This window comes from Coenobita brevimanus, chromosome 13 (assembly GCF_032717465.1).
Source record: "Coenobita brevimanus isolate Jiangsu-jjx chromosome 13, ASM3271746v2, whole genome shotgun sequence".
Taxonomy (NCBI): domain Eukaryota; kingdom Metazoa; phylum Arthropoda; class Malacostraca; order Decapoda; family Coenobitidae; genus Coenobita; species Coenobita brevimanus.
Window position 1 is genome coordinate 46898971 of NC_136966.1, and position 24730 is coordinate 46923700.

A 24730-nucleotide genomic window follows, 5' to 3' on the forward strand; every position below is an offset into this window, starting at 1 on the left:
TGCCCCTATGATTACCACACACTTCTTTTTCCCCTTTTCCTTTGTACAAGGGAATAATTATACCTGACTTCCAATCCTTCGGGACTCTACCTTCCTCCCAGGCCAATCTGCACATCTTCCACATCCATTCTACTACTATCTCTCCCCCATGCTTCAGCATTTCACCACACACTCCATCAATTCCTGGGGCTTTCCCTGATTTAACTTTCTTCATTGCTTCCACAACTTCTATCCTACTGATTTCTTCCTGTCTTCTCACCTCCCTCCTTCTCCCAGCCATTCCCCAGCCACTTATACTTGCATTACTTCCATCCTCCACGTTCAACAATTCCGTAAAGTGTTCTCTCGTTCTGCTCACTTTTTCTCCCTTCTCCACTTGTAATCTACCATTTTTATCTTTCACTCCCCTGCTAACTTCACTTCCACCCTGTCTTACTCTTTTCACCTCTCTCCGAGTACCCTTGCTATTTAATAATAATGTTTACATTGGCAATAACAGATGCTTAAATATATGACAATTATTCATAATATTATGGTTAATTTCTATCAGGAGAGAGAGAGAGAGAGAGAGAGAGAGAGAGAGAGAGAGAGAGAGAGAGAGAGAGAGAGAGAGAGAGAGAGAGAGAGAGAGATTCGCCTTAGCTGAATAAAGTCGACTGAAGACAGCAAGAACGAAATGCATAGGAACGAGCTGCAGTGAAACGAATAGTCTCTTCAGGTGTTCTTTTGAATGGATTTCTTCAGTCCGATGGTGTCCATGCACATTTTACTCTTGGTATTTGCGAACGATTTATTCAACTTAGGAGAGAATTTTGTGGTCAGCAAAGGCAATGTCGAACCTTCAGCTTTGAAAAGTGTCCCCTGTGTTGACTGAAATTGTCTGTAATTAGCAAGAATTATGTGAAAAATACTTACTCGGACTAAAGGGATTTTAAGGATCGCCTAAAAGTGCAATATTTTACAAACAGTTTAAAAAATCATGAGTGCAAACCGAAAATAGTATGTATCTCACAATTCCGCATTGTACTCTGCAAGCATCGTGGATGCTGGAGTGAGAAGGCTTTACGTGGTAGCACCGATATGACCGGGCGGTGGAGCAGACTATCCTATATAAACATCCCTTAGTCCCCTCCTTCTCCCTCGAAAGGATGAGAGTTAACTGCAGAAGATGGGTAACTTCAGCCTGCAGTCCACTAGGTTCACGTTAAGATGAGACTGTGGTTGCAACAACTACTACTACTCACCTGACTCTGTAGACAATACGTAGCTCAGTGATGTCCCATGCCTTACCCTCATGGGCCCCCATCCAATCTAGTACCCACTATAACACCTTAAAAATCATACGGAATAATACTCTACGCGTCACCAGTGGTACACCAAAACCAGTCCTTCAACCTACTTACACTCCGAAACTAAAGTCTCCCCTGTCAAGGACTACCGTCATATGAAGGGGACACAATTCTGTGCAGAGCCTGTACCAGTACACAACACTCTTGCCACTACATTGCAGAGACACACAACACCCATAGGGGCACATAAAATAGTCACCACGCAGACATTAACAAACCGCCTTCAACCATATTATCCCACCTCCAGACTTTCCAACACTAGAAATGAAGAAGCACCTACACATTTAAGGCGCAGGGCAATACAACACGTCGATCATAACACTATACTACAAGCCCCTCCCCCTGACATTCACCCATCAGAGGCATCCTTAAACAGAGATGATCGAGTTCACCTTGCTAGGCATAGAACAGGATATCACCCAGTCTTACTCAACTATCAGATTAGGTTTGGACTGGGTGGAATAACAGATGACACGTGTCCATCAGGTCTACACAACATAGCACACGTAATGGAATACTGCGCAGCACATGTCACACTAATAAGCAGACACAGTATCAACGGTTTAGGGAACTTGTGAGACAGCCTCATAGGGGAGGTTGCATACCTTCGGTCGATGGGTCAGCTCCATCACACGGACAGGGGTTGAGCAGCAACAACTGCTACTGCTACTAAGTACTGTATAACAGCAGAGAGGAGGGTGTCAGAGCATAGGTATAATACTACCAATACGAATAACCACTGTAGAAAAGATATACTGTATATCCTAAAACTATAGGAAACTTTGTAGGTGATATAAAAAACGAGAACTAAACATTTGTTTGTGTATATATATATATATATATATATATATATATGAGCCTCTGTGGTACAGTGGTAGTGTGTGCGTTTAGTACACGGGTGAGCCAGGGTTCGCGCCCCGCCAGAGTAATAAACTTTGGGAGTGTTCACCCGGCCACGTACTGCATTGGCGGACACAAGAGGTGCTGTGGTTGAACCAATGTCGCTTACTATCAAGTATGCTTGCACCCAGTCGGCTTGCGCGGGCCGATTACACTTGGTTCACAGACTTCACACACATCCAAAGCCACTCCAACAGTACCATTACACTTACAAGCACTTCTCACCCTACATAAAATCTCTACCAGACAGTCTATGCTACTTGGTAGAGATACATTGGCTGTATCGTCCCGACTTCGGTCGGGATAGGCCGGTCCTGCAGTGGATACTCAAACGGCTGCTGCTGCTGCTGATGATATATATATATATATATATATATATATATATATATATATATATGGTTTCCTGTAAGCCAAGAAACCATTTACAGTGCTGGGTGGTAACCATATAAACAAACCATATGTGCTCCCTACGTGTCAACAAGTGGGTTGGTGGAGGGTTAGTGCCCCTTTCCGTAAAACAAATAACTCAAAAGTCAAATGGCCACCCCTTACGGGATTGTGGCGTCTGGCATTATATATATATATATATATATATATATATATATATATATATATATATATATATATATATATATATATATATATATACACGTTGACATATGAGGGTAACAGGGCATCTCGTGGAGTAAGCAAGTATATGAAGCATTTAGAGGTGAATTATTGTGGCAAATATTGTATTATCATTGGAGTTAATAGCCAAATTTATGTCCAGATACCAGTTTGTATTGCATTGGACGAACATTGCCAACAAAACAGGAAGGTGTGTTTAGACATCTTAAGGGCTAAGGGAGTCAAGGGTTATTTTGAAAGTTATTTATTGTACGAAATATGAAACATACCGGAGCAATGTATAGCAGAATCGCAGGCACCGTTTGTTTTTTATGCACAATGTAAACACAGCATAAAAGCAGAGAATGCTTGGAGGGTGGCTGGTCATCCAGTGAATTGGAAGATTAAGAGAGTTTATGAAAGACAGACTATACTACGCGTGGAATGTAGTAGGAAATTTTAAAAACAAATCGTACAAATGTATAAAAACAACGCTAGCAACGGTGTTTCAGTACATAAATACTGGACAAGAAAGCGAAAGAAAAATTATGAGAGTGGGAAAATTATGATAGGAAGGGTATAATTACTGTAGGATATGAATGTAAATAAATGTAGATTAAGACTGTAGCCACTAGTTTTGCATTGCCCCAGGTAAATGTTGCAAAACAGGAGGGAGAGAAGGGTGGCAAGGCATCCCGGGTGAAGAGGATGGAACTAATCTGCGTAATGGCTGGCCTGTACGGTACCTCATCCTTGCCTGGATTTAAGAATTATTTCTGTAAAAGCAGCAAGGATCAGGGTATGAAGGAAAATTACACTGCCCTTGTCAGTGAGGCAAAACCACGTGGGGAAAATTTATAGGTGATGAATATAATTTTAAAGTACAAAAAGAAAGAAGCAATGACCGAGATGTTGCCACACTTACCCTTTGTGTGAAAACTGAACAAAGATAAATCTGAAGATTCGCTCATTTTCAAATGCCTGAACATATTGAAATATAGACAGTGGGAAAGCAAGAATGAGGAAGATAGTTCCAAAGCTGGTCATCAGTATATATGAAAGACTGAAAGTAGGCTACAACTTACGTTACGGAACTGGACAGAAAATGGGTAAGTGTGAGGCTAGACGGGTCTTGTGCGCTCGCTGTATGGGAGGAAGAAATATACCCTGATAATTTTGAACAGTGTCCAGAATATTAGCATTTAAAATTGGACAAACATCCAATTAGCGAAGAAATAAGAGACTGATGGGAGGACAGAATTAGGAAGGTGAAAAATCTTTTGACTCTACCTTGTTTAGGAATGCTGTATGCGGTTAGTCCCCCACCCCAGCACTCCATACAAGGGCAAATAAAGACCCTTTACAAAGGATGCAAATGAGTGGGCTAAAAGAATGCACACAGTTGGTTGGTACACGTAAACTCTTCAAAGTTGCTTTTGCAAGAGGCGTATTTTGATCTTTCCATGACATCTTGATGGAAGCAGAGACACCACGAATAGAGGTGATGAATGGTTGAGTTTTATATGGTGTATGATAAATGGCTAATCATCAAGTCTTCTGTGCAGAGTTGAGAGATGGAGGATAATGAGTTTTTGCAGCATTAAAAGCAACACGGTTCCTCTCATCCCAGACAAAAATAAGGGACAACTCAGAGGTCAGGTGTGGTAAAGTTTCATCCCGTGACCATTGTGGTGACTCTTGTGATAATCACTGTGAAAAGCAGGTGGAAACGTGAAGGGTGGAGGCATCGGCGAGTGAAAAGACTAACAGGTAAGGCTGAGAGGTCATTAATGAATAAAAGGATGATAGAAGGTGGGAGGACAGAATTCTGAAAAGCACCACTAATGATAGTTTTAGAACAGCGGCATTCTACAGTTGCAGCTGTACAATGACCCAAGAGGAAACTTGAGATAAAGGCACATGTAGAGGGAGAGAAATCCTAGAATAGTTTGGAAACGAAAGATTTGTGCCTGACTGTAAAAGGCCTTGAGGAGTCTAGCACCACAGCAGAGGTTTCACCGAAATCTCCAAAAAAGGATATCCGATATGCTGATATGCTGAGAGGATTGTAATATCACAAGTATACCATCCCTTGGAACTCATACTGGCAGCCAGAAAGAAGGCGATGAAAAGAAAGATGTTTCAGAATCTTACTAATGAGGATATGTTTATAGATTCTGGAAATACATCCAATTAAATTAAATAGACAATAGCTGGAGGGTTGGAAGTTGTCACTCTTGTTCTAAACAGGAAGGATGAGATTAAACTTCCAGTATGATGGAAAGGTGCAAGCTGGCAGTGTCAGAATTATTTGCTTAGGCAGGGAGTCAGTACAGAAGCATAGTTCTTGTGAAAAATGGTAGGAAGGCCGTCAATACTTGCATCCATGGCAACTTTCGGTATCAATGTTTAACGCAATATTAACGTCAGATTTGGAATATTTGACACAAATAGTATTTATAAAAGCAATATAATCATAATATCCAATAATTTATAAATCCATCATCATATTCCCCATGGTTTTACCTCCAGTACTGACCCTACATTTTTATTTAACCATTTGCAGGGTTGACTGCATAACATCCAAAGCAATAATGAGGAAAACAATTGCTGATGCTGCATAATATATTTCCTGTCACATCTACATATTAGCATTACAGGAATGCCTTATGTCTTTTTTGTCCTGCATAAATTATGCCTGCAAACACAAACCTCAACAGAACCTAAAATGCTTTGGTTGCGAGGAGTTTTGCTGCATCACTCTCCACAGTAAGTGCGCTTAAAATCACAGATCATTGCATCCAACGAGTATAGACGCGAGTTACACAACTACACAGGGAAATATCACATTTTAAATTAAGTATTGCTGCCCAATACTTACAAAGAAAGCACCAGTAATACTACAAAGAAAAGTCGAGTAGTAATAACCCAATTATTGTCAAACATTATTTTGGAAATCTCTGCATAGGGGAAAATACACCCGCCATAATCATAATTCATAATGACTTGCAGCCATACACAAGCATCCAGGCAGGCCACAAGATGATGTCTTTTACAATCCAGAAATGTATCAGTAAGGGTAATAGCCCGTCCCATTTTATCTCCGAGGTGTAGGAGACCAAGGCCAGGCTACCGAAGTCCAGTACATTTACAGTTAAATGACTAACATACTTTCTTTCGTGGCACTGAATGATCGAAGAGTGTACAGTCACTTTTTGGAGATCAAACCTATGGAAGGCCGTCACTTTGGCGGAGAAATTTTCACCACTAGCCCACCAGGCCAGCGTAATATTATGCTTGCTGGTTATTCCCTCCACCACCGCCACCCCCTCCTCTCTGCTCTTGCGACCCTCCTAGCTCAACCTGCAGCTCCATTAGACGATCGTGCTCAACCTGCAGCCGCCGCAACATCTCCTTGTGGTAAGCTTCCATGTCCTGGAGCTGTGTCAAGTGTTGCAGGTGTTCCTCCTTCATCTTGGTGAGCTGTATGGCGTAACGGTCCAGGCCATTGAAGGTGTCTTGTACTCGGGAGATCAGGTTAATCATGGTTCGCTTCTTTTCCTCTCTCAATGAAATCATCTCCCCACTTAGTCCTTGCTGAGGCTGCTTCTCCTGACTTGCTTCTTCTGTGGTCATATTGGTTTCTCCTGTCACATCTGGTTCGACAGGAGCTGGCATTGCTTGGTTATCTGTAGCAGTAATGTCGACCTCCATTTCCGAAGCTTCGCGAGCCTCCATTCTTTCACAGAGTGCCTCAACAAAGGCACACACACCACTGGAAGACGAGTGTGTTGAAACGAGGAAGGGGTGGTGTGACTGATCGTTTTTCAGTTTGCACCAGTGTTAAGCAGGGGTCAGGCCTGAAGACAGCACGGCCACATCCACACAAGGAGTGTCATCACATGCCAATGCCTGATGGGAGAGAAAGAAGTAAGGTTAATTATCAGCCATGGATGTTACTGTGGCTGACAATTACGTCTATATTCAGTCAAAAGCATATCAGTGTACTTTTCACATGAACTTATTTGACACCACATATGGTTTTTGTAAAATGCCTGATCATTCAACCTCTTGATGGTACACCGGTTTTCATGAATATGTCAGAAAACGTTTGCTTGTGTCAGTTCCTGGTAATATTGTTATCATGTGCACATTCAGATGATAAATAATATTCCTTGGACAGTACAAGCTTTACTAATTATTAGTATATCACTGGTTTTTATTTTCTTTTTTTTTTATTATGTGTACACCAGAAAGAAATAATCGGTAATCCCACTTCCCTCTAAGCCGACAAAAGCTATTAATACTGAACAGCTCATTCATTCCACGGCTAAACAAAGGCCAAGAGAAGATGAGATTGAATTCATAGTGAAATGATGGAAAACCAGTGGAATATGATATGCGTCACCGATCCAAGGTTGTGTGTGCTGGCAAGGGATGCCGACTGTTACTTTCGTCTTTACATGCAATATCATCCCGATTAACCACTATAATTAAGTATGGTTACTTTGGGGGTTATAAAAGAGGTACAAGGTAGGGCAGTGGATGTTGGGGCGAACCTAATGAGAAAGGGAAGTGTTTGGAAACTCTCTGTACTGTTGGTTGCAGATGATACTGTATTGCTTAGTGAAAACGAAGAGGAACTGCAAGGCTTGGTGAATGAGTTTGGGAGAGTGTGTAAGAAACGGAATCTAAAGGTGAATGTAGTGAGGAATAAACTTATGGTCTTCGAGAGAAATGAAGTCACTGAATGAACAGTGAGGCTGGATGAAGAGGAAATGTAAAGTGTGAGTGACTTTAAGTATTTGGGTAGTGCGATGAGTAAGGATGGAAGTTTAGAAGGTGAAATGCTTGAAAGAGTACAACAGGGAAGAAAGCTTGCTGGTTCTTTGAAAGCAGTGATAAGGAACAGGGAAGTGAGCATGGAAGTAAAGAAATCACTTCATGCCAGTATTGTGATACCAACCCTATCGTAAGGAAGAGAAGATTGGACCTTGTTGGAAGGACACAAGTCAAGTGTGAGAGTAATGGAAATGAGTTAGCTGAAAGGAGCATGTGAAGGTACGTGATGAGACGGACTGACAAATAAGGAAGTGAAAGAACTTTGTGGTGTGGATGTGGATGTGATAGAAAGCGTTAGGTGAAATACACTGAGATGGTTTGGCCATTTGGAGAGGATGGAGAGCGAGAGAATGACGAGAAGAGTGTATGCCAGTGAGGTGGAGGGGGACAGAAGGAGGGGGAGGCCGAGGATGAGATGGAGGGATGGACTGGAGAAGTATATGAGTGAGGGGGATGTGAGCTGGGAGCAGGGCAGTGAAATGGCGTTGGACAGGACGACATGGAGATTTGTTTGTGGCCACTCCTTAAGGGATTCAGGCTTCTGGCAATAGACAGACAGATAGACAGAAGTTTAGCGCGAATATATACTACTACTTTCGTGATGTGGCAGGTCCACCTTACATAAGTGGTACAGTCGGGGACAACAGTTAGTTTAATATTTAACCACTCTATACCTCACTTTCTTCTACCAGTTACTATGCCTTAAATTTTCCTGATACTGTATATATAAGAAGTCATCTATCGGCAGAGAAACATGATGATGATGATGATGTTTCTCTGTCGATAGATAACCTCATATATAAAGTATCAGGAAGGAAAATGACGGACATGCCCCAAGTGTGATGAAGAATCACTGGGAAAAAAAACTAACTTTTGTCTCTGTACAAGCAAACCTCCTGTGCCATCAACAGAGAAATGGGTGATGAACTTCAGAATTTCTTCTCTTGTTCTCCATGGCATATGATGATGATAGTGACACACACACACACACATACTGTGTGTGTATATATATATATATATATATATATAAATATATATATATATATATAAAAAAATATATATATATATAAATATATATATATATATATATATATATATATATATATATATATATCTGTCCCTTCTCCCCTTTGGGGCTCAGATGCGAATGAATGTGTTTGAATGGATGAGTAAATGGAGAGTGAGTCGTCCTGTCTCGGCTACCTCCCTTTCCTTTTTTTTTTTTTTTTTTTTTATGCGAGGAAGAAGGAACCAAAGGCCATGGCCCGCAGTAACAGTTCCCTCCAAGAGAAAAACAAAATACAATAGAGAGCCAAATTCAAGATCCGATCATCCCTTTCCTTGGGGGAAGCAGCCTAGGTATAAGTATATATATATATATATATATATATATATATATATATATATATATATATATATATATATATATAAAATGTTTGCATTTATATCGGAGTATGCTCCACAGGCAGGCTTGGATGGGGTAGTGAAGGATAGATTCTTGGATGACCCCATAAATGTAGAAAGTGGTATGGGGGATGATGAGATTGTAGTTCTGGGAGGGGACTTAAATGGTCATGTAGGTAAACCAGCTCAAGGATATGAAGGAGTACATGGGGGATGTGCATATGGTAAAGGAAATGAGGAAGGCGAAAGAATACTCAAGTTTGGGGAGGCATTAACATGATTGTTTGCAACACAAATTTTAGGAAAAGAGACAGTAGGTTGATTAGATACGAATCTGGGGGAAATAGCAGCCAGATACACTATTTCATGGTCAAGAGGCCTGATAGGAGGTTAGTGAGGGATGATAATGTTCAAGGAAGCGAGGAGCGTGTGCTGCAACACAAGTTACTTATATGTGACATGGTGCTTATGGAGCGGGTGATGCACCTGGGAAGAAAATATGGAATTTGAAAAACCAAGCAGTAAGGAATGCTTCCTGAAGCGAGATGAGTGGTGGCTGAACAGGGAGACGTTCACAGAAGAGCTAATGAACAGTACAGAGCCCTCAAGAACAACCTCTGAAGATTTAGTGATTCAGTGTGTGGATGGACCAGAGGCCCCCCAAGGCATAAAGTAACATGGTGGTAGGATGAGGGTGTAGAAGGTGCAGTTAAGGAGAAAAGAAGGCTTTTCAGGGAGTGGAGAAAGGGTAGTAGCAGAGAGGAATACTTGGCTGCCAAGCGTAGGGCTAGAAGAGATGTTTATAAGGCAAAGTTTGAATCTCAGAGACTTTAACTTGATAACCTAAGTGGTGAGGGAAGGAAGAATATGATACTCATGGTGGCAAATCAGATGAAGAGGGAGAATAGGGATATCACAGTGAGCAGTATGTGAAGAATGATGAAGGAAAGGTAGTGGTGAACAGAGGGGATATTAAAGACGTTTGGAGTGAGCACTACAACCCGGTTGTTGAATGAAGAGTTTGACTGGGACAGGGAAAGTTTGGAGCCAGCAGATCCAGTGTCTGGCCCTTGGCCTTTGATTGACGCTGTTACTGTGAACAGGGCAATAGGCAGGATGCAGGTGGGAAGGCAGCAGGTGTGTCTGGGTTGACTGCTGAAATGTTGAATGCCTCAAGAGATATAGGAGTCGGGTTAGTCACTGATTTGATAAATACGATTATATATGAATGTGTTGTCCCAGATGATTGCCTGAAGAATGTAACTATAAATATGTACAAGGGAAACGCCCTGGAAAGAGGAATTTATAGAGGCTTAAAGCTTTTGGACCAGATAATTGAGGTAATAGAGAGAGTTCTAGAAGGTATGATCAGGAAAAGAGTGGATATTGATGAGATGCAGTTTGAGTTTATGCCAGGCAAAGGGACCACTGATGCCATACTCATTGTTCGAAAGCTTCAGAAAAAAAAATACAGGAAAGAGAAGGGAACTGTACTTTGTTGATTTGCAGAAGGCCTCTGGCAGAATCCCTAGAGAGGTGGTGCAGTGGGCAATGAGAAAGCTTGGGATCGAGGAGTGACTGGTTAGGATAGTTATGGTCATGTATGTGGGTGGTTGCATCCAGGTAAGAATGAAATGAGATTTGAGTGAGGAGTTTTCCGTGAATGTTGGTTTGCATCATGGGTCAGTCTTTAGCCCCTTGTTGTTAATTAAGGTACTTGAAGCCCTCTCACCTGACTTCAGAAATGGTCTTCCATGGGAGATGTATACTGATGATCTGGTGTTCATTGCAGAGAATGAAAGGGAGGTGGAAGAAAGGTTTAAGAAATGGAAAGATGGTATGGGGCACAAAGGCTTAAGAGTAAATGCAGAAAAAGCATAAGTGATGGTATCTAGGGCTGGGGGGGGGGGTACTGTACAAGAAGAGGGGGAGTGGCCATGTGCGATTTGCCACAAGGGCGTGGGAAGTAATTCTATCTTGTGCAGTGTTTGTGATAAATAGGTGCATAAGATATGTAGTGGTATAAGAGGTAGATTGTGAGATAACGCTGATTTCATGTGTGCGGTGTGTCGGGGAAAGTATGTGGGGATTGTCAGGCGTGATAAGATTAAACTTGCTGGTAAGTGTCTTGAGTATGCGGAAGAGTTTTTGTTATTTGTGAGACATATTATGTGCTGAAGGTGGGGCTGGAGCTAGCTCTGTGGCTAGAGTGGGGAGTGGTTGAAAGAAGTTCAGGGAGCTGTTGCCTTTCCTGACATTGAGAGGGTTCTTCCTCTGCGTTAAGTGATCTTTGTATACGGCATGTGTTAGTAATTTAATGCTGTATGGTAGTGAGACCTGGGCAGTAAAGGAAGAGGATATTCGCATGCTCAAACGTACAGAAATGACAGTGAGTAGGTGGATGTGTAGTGTGTCCCTCAGAGCGAGGCCTTGTAGGGTTAGGTTTACTATGAAAGAGTTGAAAGGTAGGATGGGACTGGAGTGTATCGGTGTTGTGATGAGGAGAGGTAGATTGAGATGATTTGGGCATGTGGAGAGGATGGAGAATGACAAATGAGTGCACACACACACACACACACACATATATATATATATATATATATATATATATATATCTCACAATAACATTTCATTGATTGTGGCTCAGAGATATAATGGGTAGGCAGTAGTTAGGGAAGCTATACAGAATACATTTTGTTAATGACGTTTGGAATATTACTGATTAATTACTGCATATGTAATTGTATGTCCAGAATTCGTACCATAACCTTTTCAGTCCAATGAAGTAGTTTGTAGTTTATTCTTAGCACCTACGAATGATTTTAATCAGAGCAGGAGACTTTCTGAACTGCATGGGATAGATATAGCCTTCACTAGCCCCTTCCAAATGAGAGGTCTTCCACAACTTTATTAAAATCGTATGGACCTCTTTTTAGCTACAAAATTACGTCATTGGGCTGAAGCGTTTAACTAAATCTGTAACGACATACGGTGAAAATGAAATGGGCCGCCTTTGGAAGATAATCAGTGAATATTCGACGATAGGATACAAAAACCCACACTGGCAGACGAATAAAGATGTATTTCCAAACAGTTTCGGAAACAGCTGTCGCCCTCTTTAGTGGATCTACACACCAAGAGTGGTACATACAATCACTGAGAAGCCGCTTATATGCAGGGTAACCTTTTCCCAACCACACCTGACTCTCCCTCTGCTCTGTCCACGACCTGTCAGATCTTAGGTTGGTGAAGCCTGTGAGTCATGATTTGGATGTAAACATTGCATTTAGGTATATTTCCACCTTAAGATCAATATTAGTAAAGAATAAACCCATTAGTAACGAAACTGCAGGGATATACAAAATTCCATGTAGAGACTGTGATCTGGATGATATTAGTGAAACTGGAAGGGATTTGGAGACTCGCATTAAGGAACACAAGTATGCCTGTAAGATGGGCAACATAAATAACGCAGTGTACGTTCACTCTTCAGAAAACGACCATAGAATCGACTGTACTTCTAGCAAAATATTGTACCAATGTCGTAATTTTATGAACCGTAGGAGAGTGGAAGCTGTATGTATAGAGAGAAATAATAATTTTAACCACAGCGAAGGAATGTATAAATTAGATCCAGTGATGAAACGATTAGTGGCAAGGTCCTTGCCGCCTCTTGTAATCCCTCACTCAGGTAATGGACAGAGTACAGGGAGAGTCAGGTGAGGTCATATCAGGTGTGGTTGGGAAAAAGTGTCGTTAACCTGCATATAAACAGCTTCTCAGTAATTGCATGTACCACTCTTGGTCTGTAGATCCATTGAAGAGGGCGACAGCTGTTGCCGAAACTGTTTGGAAATACATCGTTTCTCGTCTGCCAGTGTGGGTTTTTGTATCCTATTTCATGGTCACGACAGTGTGACTCTTCAGCCGTCAATATTCGACGAACTTAAAATCCAGAGACAATTACTAGTGTGTTTCCAAGTGACAAATAAATTATTACAAGCTTAAGGATGTAAAGATGGACTGCAAAGTATTAGTGTAAAAACAATAAAAGAACTCGCTAAAATTAATGCAGGACGAAAAAAAAAAAAAAAGTTAATTTTTAAAACACCTGCACAAACACAAGAAAAACATGTTTCACATCGGTTTATACAGAAATTATTATAATCATGAAGTTAACATGAAATAAAGAAAGGAAAGAAACAAAGGTAAACTTCGATAATGGTGGCAAGTTTTCACAGGGATGCAGATATTCAATAATGCTGCGTCGAAAATCTAGCTACCAAGGCGCCGTAACCAGCCTTTGAAAGCAGCACTGTGTAAGTACAGGAATCTTTGTGAGCAGGGGACCATTCCCTTCACGATGAGCGGCAGAACAGCACAGACTGGTGTGCAGGGATGTTTACTAAGTGCAATAATATTTTGTGCAACGAATGAGATAGAACGGGGCAAAATATACAATGTCTTACGGTGTTCAGGGAAGAAGGGTTTGCAACTTGGTTCAATATACATTGTGGTATTGTTTGGGAGAATAGTGTATAATGAACTACTTTACAATGTAGAACGGAGCACAGTAATTGTGCTACAATTCGCATGGTATAGTGTGCAATGAAGTGCAATACGGTGTACAATGTGCAACAAGATACATTATACAACAACATGGTTAATTGAGTATCGAGGTAGACTATACGGAACAGTGTGCAACGGGGGTGTTCAGGGCTTAGACAAAAGTAACATCTAAGACTAATTAAAACCCTCTGAACTTCGAAACAACGCTAGTGTTGCAGTTAATGTGTGAAGATTTTATTCACCGGATACTGTAACCATCAACTTCTTGTGGTCGGGAAAACTATTGTACTGTATTTTCTTCCTGCTGGCGGCGAACAATTCTGTTCAGCTAAGACCGGTTCACAAAAGCCCAAGAGTGTTAATACTGGTACCAATAAACGTCTAAAGTTTGGGCCAACTCAGGTGTCCCTTGTTATCAAATAGTGGACACTTTTATTCATTGATTCTGTCGCTATTAACCTCTCTTGATCTGACCAGCTCAAGCATTCTGTTCCTACTGACGCCATGCGAGTTTTTCAAATGAGAGTGAGTCATAGAAGCCGAGAGTGTTAACAGTTTTAGTCAGTAATGAAGTTAAAATATAGGAGTATGTGCGGCTGAGATGGCAGTGGTTCCCTCAGTGATGTTCAGGTCTAGGTAAATGTAACATATAAGGCCAGATAATTTCATTCAGTTGATAAGTAATATAATCGTGAGAGCATTTAAATACCCTTGTAATTATCGAAGTGAAAATGATATGTGTGGTTGAGATGGCAGTGGCACCCTCAGTGGTGTTCAGGGCCAGAGATCAATAGTGTGTGTGTCCAGGCGGGGTAGGGTAGGGTACTCCCACCCCCTACTCCATCCCTCGTACACCCTGCACCCTGTACCTCCAACATTGTACTTCAGTATACACTATCATTGTGAATCATACTTTGTTATTTATTGTATCTGGTTGCACACTTTAACGTGCTGTACACTGAACCCGGTTTTCTAGACTGTACTTTACGTTGCATGTACATCTACTCCGTGTTTAACTCCATCCTGTATACTGTAGCACTTTATTGTGTATTGTTCCTGTTTACAAACTATTCGCTATACTGCAACATAAACGCACCTCACAGCACATTGTACCTCTTTGTGCATTGTTCCACTGTGATGTCAGTTGTACAGCATTTCACTGCACACTATACCCGATTCCCCACTATTCCCTATAGAGTACTGTACCATACCACGTTTTGTATAAGTCCCTGAGTGACATCATATTCAACCAAGCATAGTACTTTTCGCAAGTGTAATTACATTGATATTTACAGACGTATTTGTACACACACTACAAGCCTTACACTTATTATATATACTATTTATATATCTGATTAACATATAAAGCTGCACAAATATCGCATAATTTATGAACACGAATATTACGTAAGGCAGTTTTGGATTTGTTAGATACTGTGTTACATTACTTACCTATTACAGTACCCAGACAGTACATAGCTGTACCGGTACCCCAAAATAATATATATATATATATATATATATATATATATATATATATATATATATATATATATATATATATATATATATATATAAAATATATATATATATATATATATATATATATATATATATATATATATATATATATATATATATATATATATATATATATATTCGTGCAGGTATTAAAATTAGCTTGTACTGGAAGTAATCCTCCCAACTGAGCAAATATGGAATTATTACCCGGCCATTACATTAATAGGATTAGTCCAGATATCTGGCAGAGTATTACATAGGAATGATTATCGCCTTCAGCACGATAACACCCTTTTGTTTTTTCTTGCTTCTGACAAACTAATTTATTCAGCTTTCGGGAGACTATTTGTGGTGGAAGAGTAATGAAACTTATATCTAGCCCATCCAGTTTGGAACAGCTCTCCTATACTGAATAAAATCGTCTGGTGGTTGCAAAAACACAATACAGAAGGCGTCACTAAAGATGTTTGATAAAGGTTACTGCACACAGATGATTTTAATCAAAAAAAGAAAATCCCCAGCAGGTACAGGTCAAAATTTCGCTGAACATCATTGCAGTCTAAAATCTTAAGCCAAAATTTCCAGATGAAAGAACCATATAAAGTGCACAATTTTCTGTACGTGGATTCCATTGTCGATTAGATATTATTCATGTCTGTTTAGGTATGTTACAAATACAGTAGATGTATCATCATCATCACCATCATCATTTCAGAGTATGGGATGGGAGGAATCCAGGAACAGGAAAACATAAGTCGTGGAAATATCAACCGAGCGGGCAATGAAACCGGTCATTAATCCACTCATTTTTCATTCAAGCCATCTTTATGCTCGGCTCCACCTTACAGCTCTAACGATTCACACATCATTATGTTTCTTTGCCATACAAACCATCTCCCTTCATTAACCTTTTTCGCGCCATTATGTCTTCTTGGTATCTCAGACCAATGTTACTCAGGTCAGCAGAATTTTGTCGAATTGGATGGATCATAATTATACGAGTACAACCTTCATTAACCCCTTCACAACTAGGATCCTTTCTTATAATGATCCAACTCATCTGGATGTATTAGTAACAAAGCAAATAATGACGTCCCGGAGCTGAAGGGGCTAAGTATGAAATTAGAAGTCTTGATATTTAAGAAGAAGAATGCTACCTCGGGCCTTTTCACGTAGGTAAAATTGTTATAAATACGAAGGTGTTAACTCTAATAATATGGTGCAGCAGATACAATCGTCCCGTGCGAAAGAGACTGAGATGTGTTGATATAAACCAGTAATAAAGAAAAAAAAAGTTTTAGGTAACGGATATTCTCCTTAAACAGGGTTTAGGTACAATAAGCTGATTATCCCCCGTCTTTAGCAAGGCGAGACGGTATAGTTTTGTGTGTGTGTGTGTGTGTGTGTGTGTGTGTGTGTGTGTGTGTGTGTGTGTGTGTGTGTGTGTGTGTGTGTATGTATGTGTGTGTGTGTTTATTTGTTGCCAAAATATCTCGAAAAGTTGTGGATGAAATTTCAATAAACCCTCAGGAAATAGCACCTGTGTGGATGTGCGGAAGCCTATTACTTTTGGTGAGGATTTGATCAAAGACCATCGAGTGGCATCCGCCATATATTTTTACCTCCGCCAACGAAGTTGGAGTTATGTATTCACCTATGTTTGTCTGTTTGTTTGTCTGTCCACACGATATCTCCAAAAGTACTCAATGAGTTTCAATGAAATTTTGTGGAAAGGTGGGCCATGGGCCAAGGAAGAATTGTTTAAATTTGGGGGTGGATCAGGGTCCGGTTCCGAATCCTATGTAGCCTGCACAATATCTCCAAAAGCTTTCAATGCATTTCAATAAAATTTTTGTGGAAGAATGGACCATGGGCCAAGGAACAATTGCTTAAATTTGAGGGCGGACCTGGACCCTATGTATTCCACACAACATCTACACGGATCCGGATTCGGATCCTTTTTAATGGCAGTGGCATAGGGGAGGTATGCTCTCTCTGGTGCTTTCTGGTTTAATATATTTTTACTTCGTTGTGAATAAAATAAATCACCTGAAATCTTCCATGGCAGAAAAAAAGGGTAATCCATAAACATCTTTAATACTAAACAAGGCAAAGCGACAGATAATAGGGAGAATCTTATTTAACCACTTGCGCCTGGAGAACTATGGAACAACACGTGAACTAGGCGAGGTGTACTTTGGGTTAATCATATTAGAATATATTACCATTCTGCCGACTGAAACTATCATTATTTGATTCAATTATGCATCGGCAACCTGGTGAAAATTATTGTACGTGATGGTATAAAGAACTCAAGCAGGGAGAGAGTCGAAGTTTGATAATCAAAGGAAGAACATGAAAACGGACTGCACCACACGAAATGAAATAGGACTTGATGCTAGTGACAAACAGCGTACCCGGTACGGTAGATACCTTGTCGTGATACGTAGGTGATATGTGATGTGACTCAGCTGTTTCATGATTTGCTGAAGAGTTACCAACCCTCTTAAGATCCGAACAACTCTTCGTTCTTTTATTCCAGCTAACGTTTGTGGGTCACAGGAATCCAAGTTCCCAATCATGGTTGAGCAACTCTAGTATTCTCTTCCAGCTACCGCCAGATATTTTTTTCTCAGTTGAGGTAATCCGAGCCAAGGAGTGTTTATCATTAAATCGAAGTGGAAAGGGTTTGTATTGTAATCGAGTGGTTTATATCCTGCGATAGATACTGAAACTTGTGTTTGTCTATAGGCCGTATTTTAAGTAGCTTTGTAGAATTCTCAGCACCTCTTTATTGGGCATTTATTCTGTAAATTACATCTCAGTATCCTCTTATTTGTCACTGAAACCAACTACGTCGGAAAAGGATACACATACAAGAAAACTCAAGTCATAATAAGCTAATAAATAACTGTGTAAAGGTAGAGCTACGACGCCTCCTATACCGCCTAACATACATCATTCGTTGGCCTTGCCGTCATTGAACCTCTCCTATTATTTGAATTATATGCGACGTGCAGAATTGGTTAATTCGACTACCATTACCGATCTGGGTCCCTAGTACACACACACACACACACACACACACACACACACACACACACACACACACACACACACACAGGGCGAATAGGTTTAAGTAAAGTATGATTTTTAATTTCCTAAACGTTTGGTTAGCAGTTTTGATCTGTTTTTATGCTTAAGTTATAAATAAGGAAACAATAAGTCTGCTTACCTTCTATATTCAAAACATACGGTAGCAGAGAATCCATTAAAACAGCAGACTACATGACAACAATGAGACGTGACACGATAAGCCCGGGGTTCAGCGAAATGCAATTAGGAACTGTCACAACACAAGGTCGCTGCTTAATGAAGTAACGTGACAAGATCAGCCTTCATTATGTGATAGGGTACAATAACACGGTGTAATGATGTACTAGGACAGGAGTACGGCGTAATGAAGTGAGGATGCAAATTTACAGTGTTATGAAGCGACACGACAAGAGTACGGCGTAAAATAGTGACAGGACACATGATTGGCATACTGAAGTGACATTACGATAACAGAGGGTAATGATGTGATATGAATACGGCATAATCTAACCTAAGTGGTAATAATGAAGTAGCGGGTACTAGGTTATGAGACAGCAAGAAAAAAAATCATTAGCTACGTAATAAGTGACCTGGCATGAGTACGGTGAAATGAAGTGATATGAAAGAGTACGGTGTTCTGAAATGACAAGAGTACGCAAGTGGCATACCGTAGGAATAAGGCATTATGACATGACAGGACAAGAGTACCATGTTCTTGGGTGACTTGACAAGAATACATGAGTCATAAGAAGGCATAATGAAGTGACATGACAAGTACGATGTTATGGAGCGACATAACAAGAACACTGCGTTATGAAGTGACATGACAAGAGTACAGCGTAAGTGACAAAAATACAAGATTTTTATAATGTGGCAAAAGAGAAAGGAATAATAGTGACATGAAACTGCAAGAAGAATGAACGAAGTGACGTTACCAGGACACTCTTGAGGTGATACAACCAATAACATGACGTACTGAAACACAACACGACACAACAGTACGGTGTAATGGTGTGCCATGACACTACAATACGACGCAATAAAATACCTGAACCCAAAAGCATAATGAGACATTGTGATATGAAGCCTATTGTACGAGTACACAGCGGAGAAAAAAATATATATAAAATAAAAATAGAAAAATATCGCTACAGGGAGGGGTTTACGAGCTGCATGCCACAAATTAGCTGAATCAATAGGGCGCGAATATGTGCAAGATACTAATTACGACTGCCTGTGTTTTTTAATTATGTGCTGGAGAATTAATGCATATGACAAAGGTACATCTATTTTCATAAAACAATGCCTAATGGGCCTAATTTCAAACTTTTCTTTCGTTGTGTCAGCTGATTTCGCGCTGTACTTGTATTTTTTTTTTTTTTTTTTTTTACTGTGTGCACAGAATGTTCTGACGTGGCTGGTACGAGTCAAACAAGCAGCGACTTTTTTGTCCTTTCAAAAAGGACCAAACAGAGGCATTTTTTTTCCCTTTTCAATTCCTGTTGCTACCAGTAAAAAAAAAAAAAGAAAATATGACGAAAAAATTTCTCCATCGTACTAAAAAATCAACTAAACGCTGACAAATCCATCTGTTATTTAAGTATTGCGATCAGATTTAAAACACACATTTGTGCAGCTGTGGGATTCATTAACCGAATTCAGTAAGTTTAAGCCTTAGACCTTGGGATGTTATATAGTGGCAAGTAAAAGCGTATGGTGTTAAATGGAATATAATAGACAAGGAGCCCCTAAGGTTGAAAGTCTAAGGATAACTAGCAATCATTATTCTGGTCAAACTTAAGTGGTCTATTTATGGCTAACAGCATACTATTTCATGCATCTGGGCAAACTGAGAGCACGCAATGGAAATTACAAGACTTCGAAACACAGCGTCCGACAGAGCAGAACATGACATGGGCACATAACCCAGTCACTTGGCAATAAAGTGCAATTTGTGACGTAGGACTGTATTCCAGGCAGCACTGGTGATTTCACACAGCTTCTCCTTAGCAGTTTATATTATACGATTATACCTCAGTATTCTTTCTATATGTTAATTATATCTTTTTAATATCGATATTCCCTGGCATAGTAGCATCTCCTCCTTAGTTACCTGTATACAGCATATTATCCTTTAACCAATTCAGCCAGATGACGTCCTTTCATTTCATTCCTGCTTCCTCCAGCCGCTTCTGTTCATCATTTTCATCTTTAGAGAGACAATTCAGAGCGATGAGATTAGAAAATGGACAGCCAGATGCAAAAGCTCGCCAACACTTCACTTCCCTACCGACTGTGAGAATGACAGATGTTATATGAACTATTTTTATGTAATAGCAGTATGAAATACAAAAAAAAAGGGGGGGGGGCATGAGAAGGAAGGATACACATAGGTTCGGGGATGAAAGAAATAAGTGCTGCTAGAGGATTGTCGGCGATCTTTTGCTCATGGCTCTATATCAACCCCTTCATAACAAAATTTCTTCCCGTAAAGTTTATAAAATCGTCTGAAGGTAAAAAGAATAAAGTACAAAACACGTCCTCGGACTGAAAGAATTTACTTATCTTCTATGTTGTTTTTACCTTTGCATTACCAACAATCACCATCACACTTCTGTACGGTATTTCGTTTTTTTGCTGTCTCCAGATCATTTTATTAAGATCAGGAAAGAATATAGGAACTGGAGAGTTTGGGGAATGCTATCGGTCATCTCCTCACTACTAAAAGAATTTTCAAAACCAAAGAAATTCGTATGGCGGCAGAAAGAATAAAATGAATATGACGTCATTATGTTGGAAGGATTAAAGGTGTGGCAGGCACAATACATCGCTGAGGAAGGGATGTTACGAAATCTTCCAAGCCAACGAGAATATGACCTTTAATTACTCTAAGATAACTAAGATAAAGCGTCATCACCATCTCTCTCTCTCTCTTTCTCTCTCTCTCTCTCTCTCTCTCTCTCTCTCTCATACATTTATTATTAATTTCGGAAAGACCTGCCGCAGTGATGGCGTTATAAACAGTATCCACTAAACTCCTCCACAGCTAAAGGGATGCTGGAGAAGGACGCACTCACTTGCTGACACTGATATTACTGGTTGGCTGAACTGCCCAGTTATATTAAATGGCCCTTAATTGCCTTCCTATCCGCTGAAAGAAGAGTGGTGGCCTGCGGTAGCTTCTGTCAGCAGTCACTCACATTCGGATGAACCTGGGTTGCAAGTGCTACTGCTGCTACTGTGAAAGGTTTTCTCAAAGCTGCATCAGATGGTCAGGTGGTAGAAAGAATAACACAAAGAGGAATTCCTTGATCTGAGGAGGTTATCCCTTTCAACAGCTAAATTTTTTGCTATCCCAATGGTTTTAGACACCAAAAGATAGACTTTCCGAACTTGAAGTGTCAGGCATAACATTTATTAACTCATTTTCTGCCACTGGACTCCTCTAATCTGATTAAAATTGTCTGGTGGCTGCAAAAAGAAACCATACTATTTATCCTATTCTCGCATCTTCCAGATGGTCATATTAAGTTAAAATCAATGGTTGTGAATGCTTTACAGATTGTATCTAACCCTATCTCTTCCAATGCTCTCTCCAAAGCCTCATAGGATCGTCTGGTGCTCGCAAGAACGAAAAAAAAAAATGGCAATCGCTACAAATGGGTTACAAACAATATCCGACACTGCAAAACGTGACAGCAGGACATAAATCCGTGACATGACGATGGGGCGCAGGTTATAATTACATGGACCTTATTTACGAAGAATTTTAGTCAATTTGTACTACTAATAGGTACTCATGCCAATTTATCATTACCAGGAGAAATTTTGGTTGTGTCATTTTTTTTCTCATTATAATAATCATTGTAGTTTAGAGTGAAAACAAAAACAGAGGCAAGTAATCAGATGCACGACTTAAGTTCGAAGGGGTTTATGAATACCACCGCAGATTAGCCTTAAACTGCAGTGTTCAACGACTCTTAATGAATCAAGGGAACAGTACAAAATGCTACATATTTAGCGACATGCTACCTGAGTTTTTTCTTCTGTGTTCTATTTGACGTGCGAACTGAACGCACGAAATATATTCTCTTTATTCCGAAGGACTGATCTTACATGTTTCTCAAGATGCACAGTATATGAGAACAACGCGAGCTTTTCTTGTTACAGTTGTTGCTATTAGAGAAAACTCTGAAATATACTTTCACTGGACTCGACCATTAACCATACAACATTCACATTCCTAGCGAATACTCTCATGTCCCCTCCCTATCCTTACCACAATTTCAGCCCATCCCATCCATTTCTTTGTTCCCCACGCCCATTCCTTTAACCCCCCCGAGCTCAAGGTTACCGCACGTTGGATATGGTGGCGAGGGTATTTACCGATCCGTCCTTTGCCCATCGGCTCATATCAAGGCCGTCTCTCGGCCTTGCTCATACTCGCGAAGATCATAAACCTTTACCCTAGGGTTCCCTTTTTATCAAGATCTGAAACTGGTAAAAATTTTCACCTGTGGGTTACACTGAGCTCTAGAGTTAAGTCTTCTGACACTTTAAAGCATGGAGGATGATCTGAAATAAATTCTTACAGCACTCAAACCGCCATTCATACACCACCCATGATCACAGGAAGCATAATCCTGCTCCAGTCTTATCCACCAAATTTGCAGTGCATCCCACCGATTCCTTTTCTCATAATACCTACTTCTTTACCCCCCCTTTAACAATTTATTTCTTAGGGAGAAAGTTTTAACTGAAACCTTTATTATACCACACGACATCCATTTTCATGTAGTACACTTTCTTCAGCCTAACCCGTTGCAGATCATTATTTCATATCCTCTCACGACTTAATGGTTGATAATTTAAATTTCTGACAAATTCATGGTGCGACGCAGGTTATAAGGTCCACAAAAGTGTTTATATATTTTATTCCTACTAATTTCAGACGATTTTATTAATTTTAGGAGAAAGGTTTTAAACAACGGGTGTCAGAGATAGCCTCCATTACTCTCCTTCACTAAAAAAAAAAAAAAAAAAAAAATCTTGTCTACGATTTAAAAAAAAAAAAAAAAATCGTTAGGAGCCATACCCAAACTTGAGTCTTTTGATTCAAGGTGATAAATTGCTTCCTGGTATTGTGTGCCGAACTCAGTGCATCACACCCAGCCGTATTATCGCTGGCATACGAGACGTCGTAGCCCCTTTTCCTTTGCGATTTACATTGGTTAGTAAGTTACACTTTAATATTCTCTCCAGTGATATTTGTATCTTTTTAATTTCGATCCTGTCTGGTTTATTAATCAGGGATTACGAATATTATATGTTAAATCACTTCCCGAATATAAGCAAAAAGAATTCTTCCACCCTAAGGGTTGAAGAGTACCACAGTTGCTATGATTTGGGAAAAAGATGTTTTTTTACAGCAGTTGCAGATAATACGAGCTTTATTAAAACAATCGCTTCTCCCACGCTAAGGGAAAGAGAGACCCACAGTTGCTGTGCTTAAAAAAAAAAAAAAAAAAAAAAAATACTACTTGTAGCAGTGGCAAATAACTCAAACTTGTGTGCTTGCCTGTGACACACACACAAAAAAGAAAACACACTGACAGTAAGAATCGTGTACATAGATAAAGCGTTCGATATGGAAGTCATTGAGTTGTAGGTTTAATGTGTATTTACCTAGTCAGTGACACACCTACGTCCGTATTCTCGTAGGCTTGATAGGTTTCCTTGAGACCTCTGCACCGATATATTTTCTGTGCCACACACTGAAGCCCTCTTGCAGATATCATACATAAAAATACCTCAGTGCAATCTGCGGAAATACCATGATAAAGATGATGTGATAGAAAGACTATACGTACAAGAATACGGCTCCTAAAGCTCTCGGCCCGTGGAGTAGTGACAGTACACAAGGTTGTCAATACTCGAGCTCCTCATTCAACCTGCTCCCACGATTAAGAAAAACACTGATTCACTTAACTGCTGTGACTCACTGCAACTTCAGTCACCAGGCAACATCATGGGCACTAACCTGAACCACCAGGACAGTCCAAACGAGGGTAAATAGACGAGAATATCCAGGTTACACTACCCCTCCCGAACACACCCAACCCCACCGTAGGAGCCTGAGCAAGAGAGAGAACGGTGAACAGTGTCTAGTTAGTCCTTGCATTACTGAAATAAATATATTTCTTCCTGAGACTGCCAGTACCTAGATGCTTCAGAGTTGAATGCCAGACTACGTTATATAATTAGGTTATGAACACAATCACTGCACATTGACGGATAACTTAGTTTCTGGCAGAAAATCTGCAGAGACGGAATATTTTACGTGGTGGTAAATTGCAACTACTCGCGACGGAGCTGATAAACACACCCGCCGCCACCCACAGTTTGGTTTCCAGGACAAGTTAGGTTTTTCCTCCCACGCT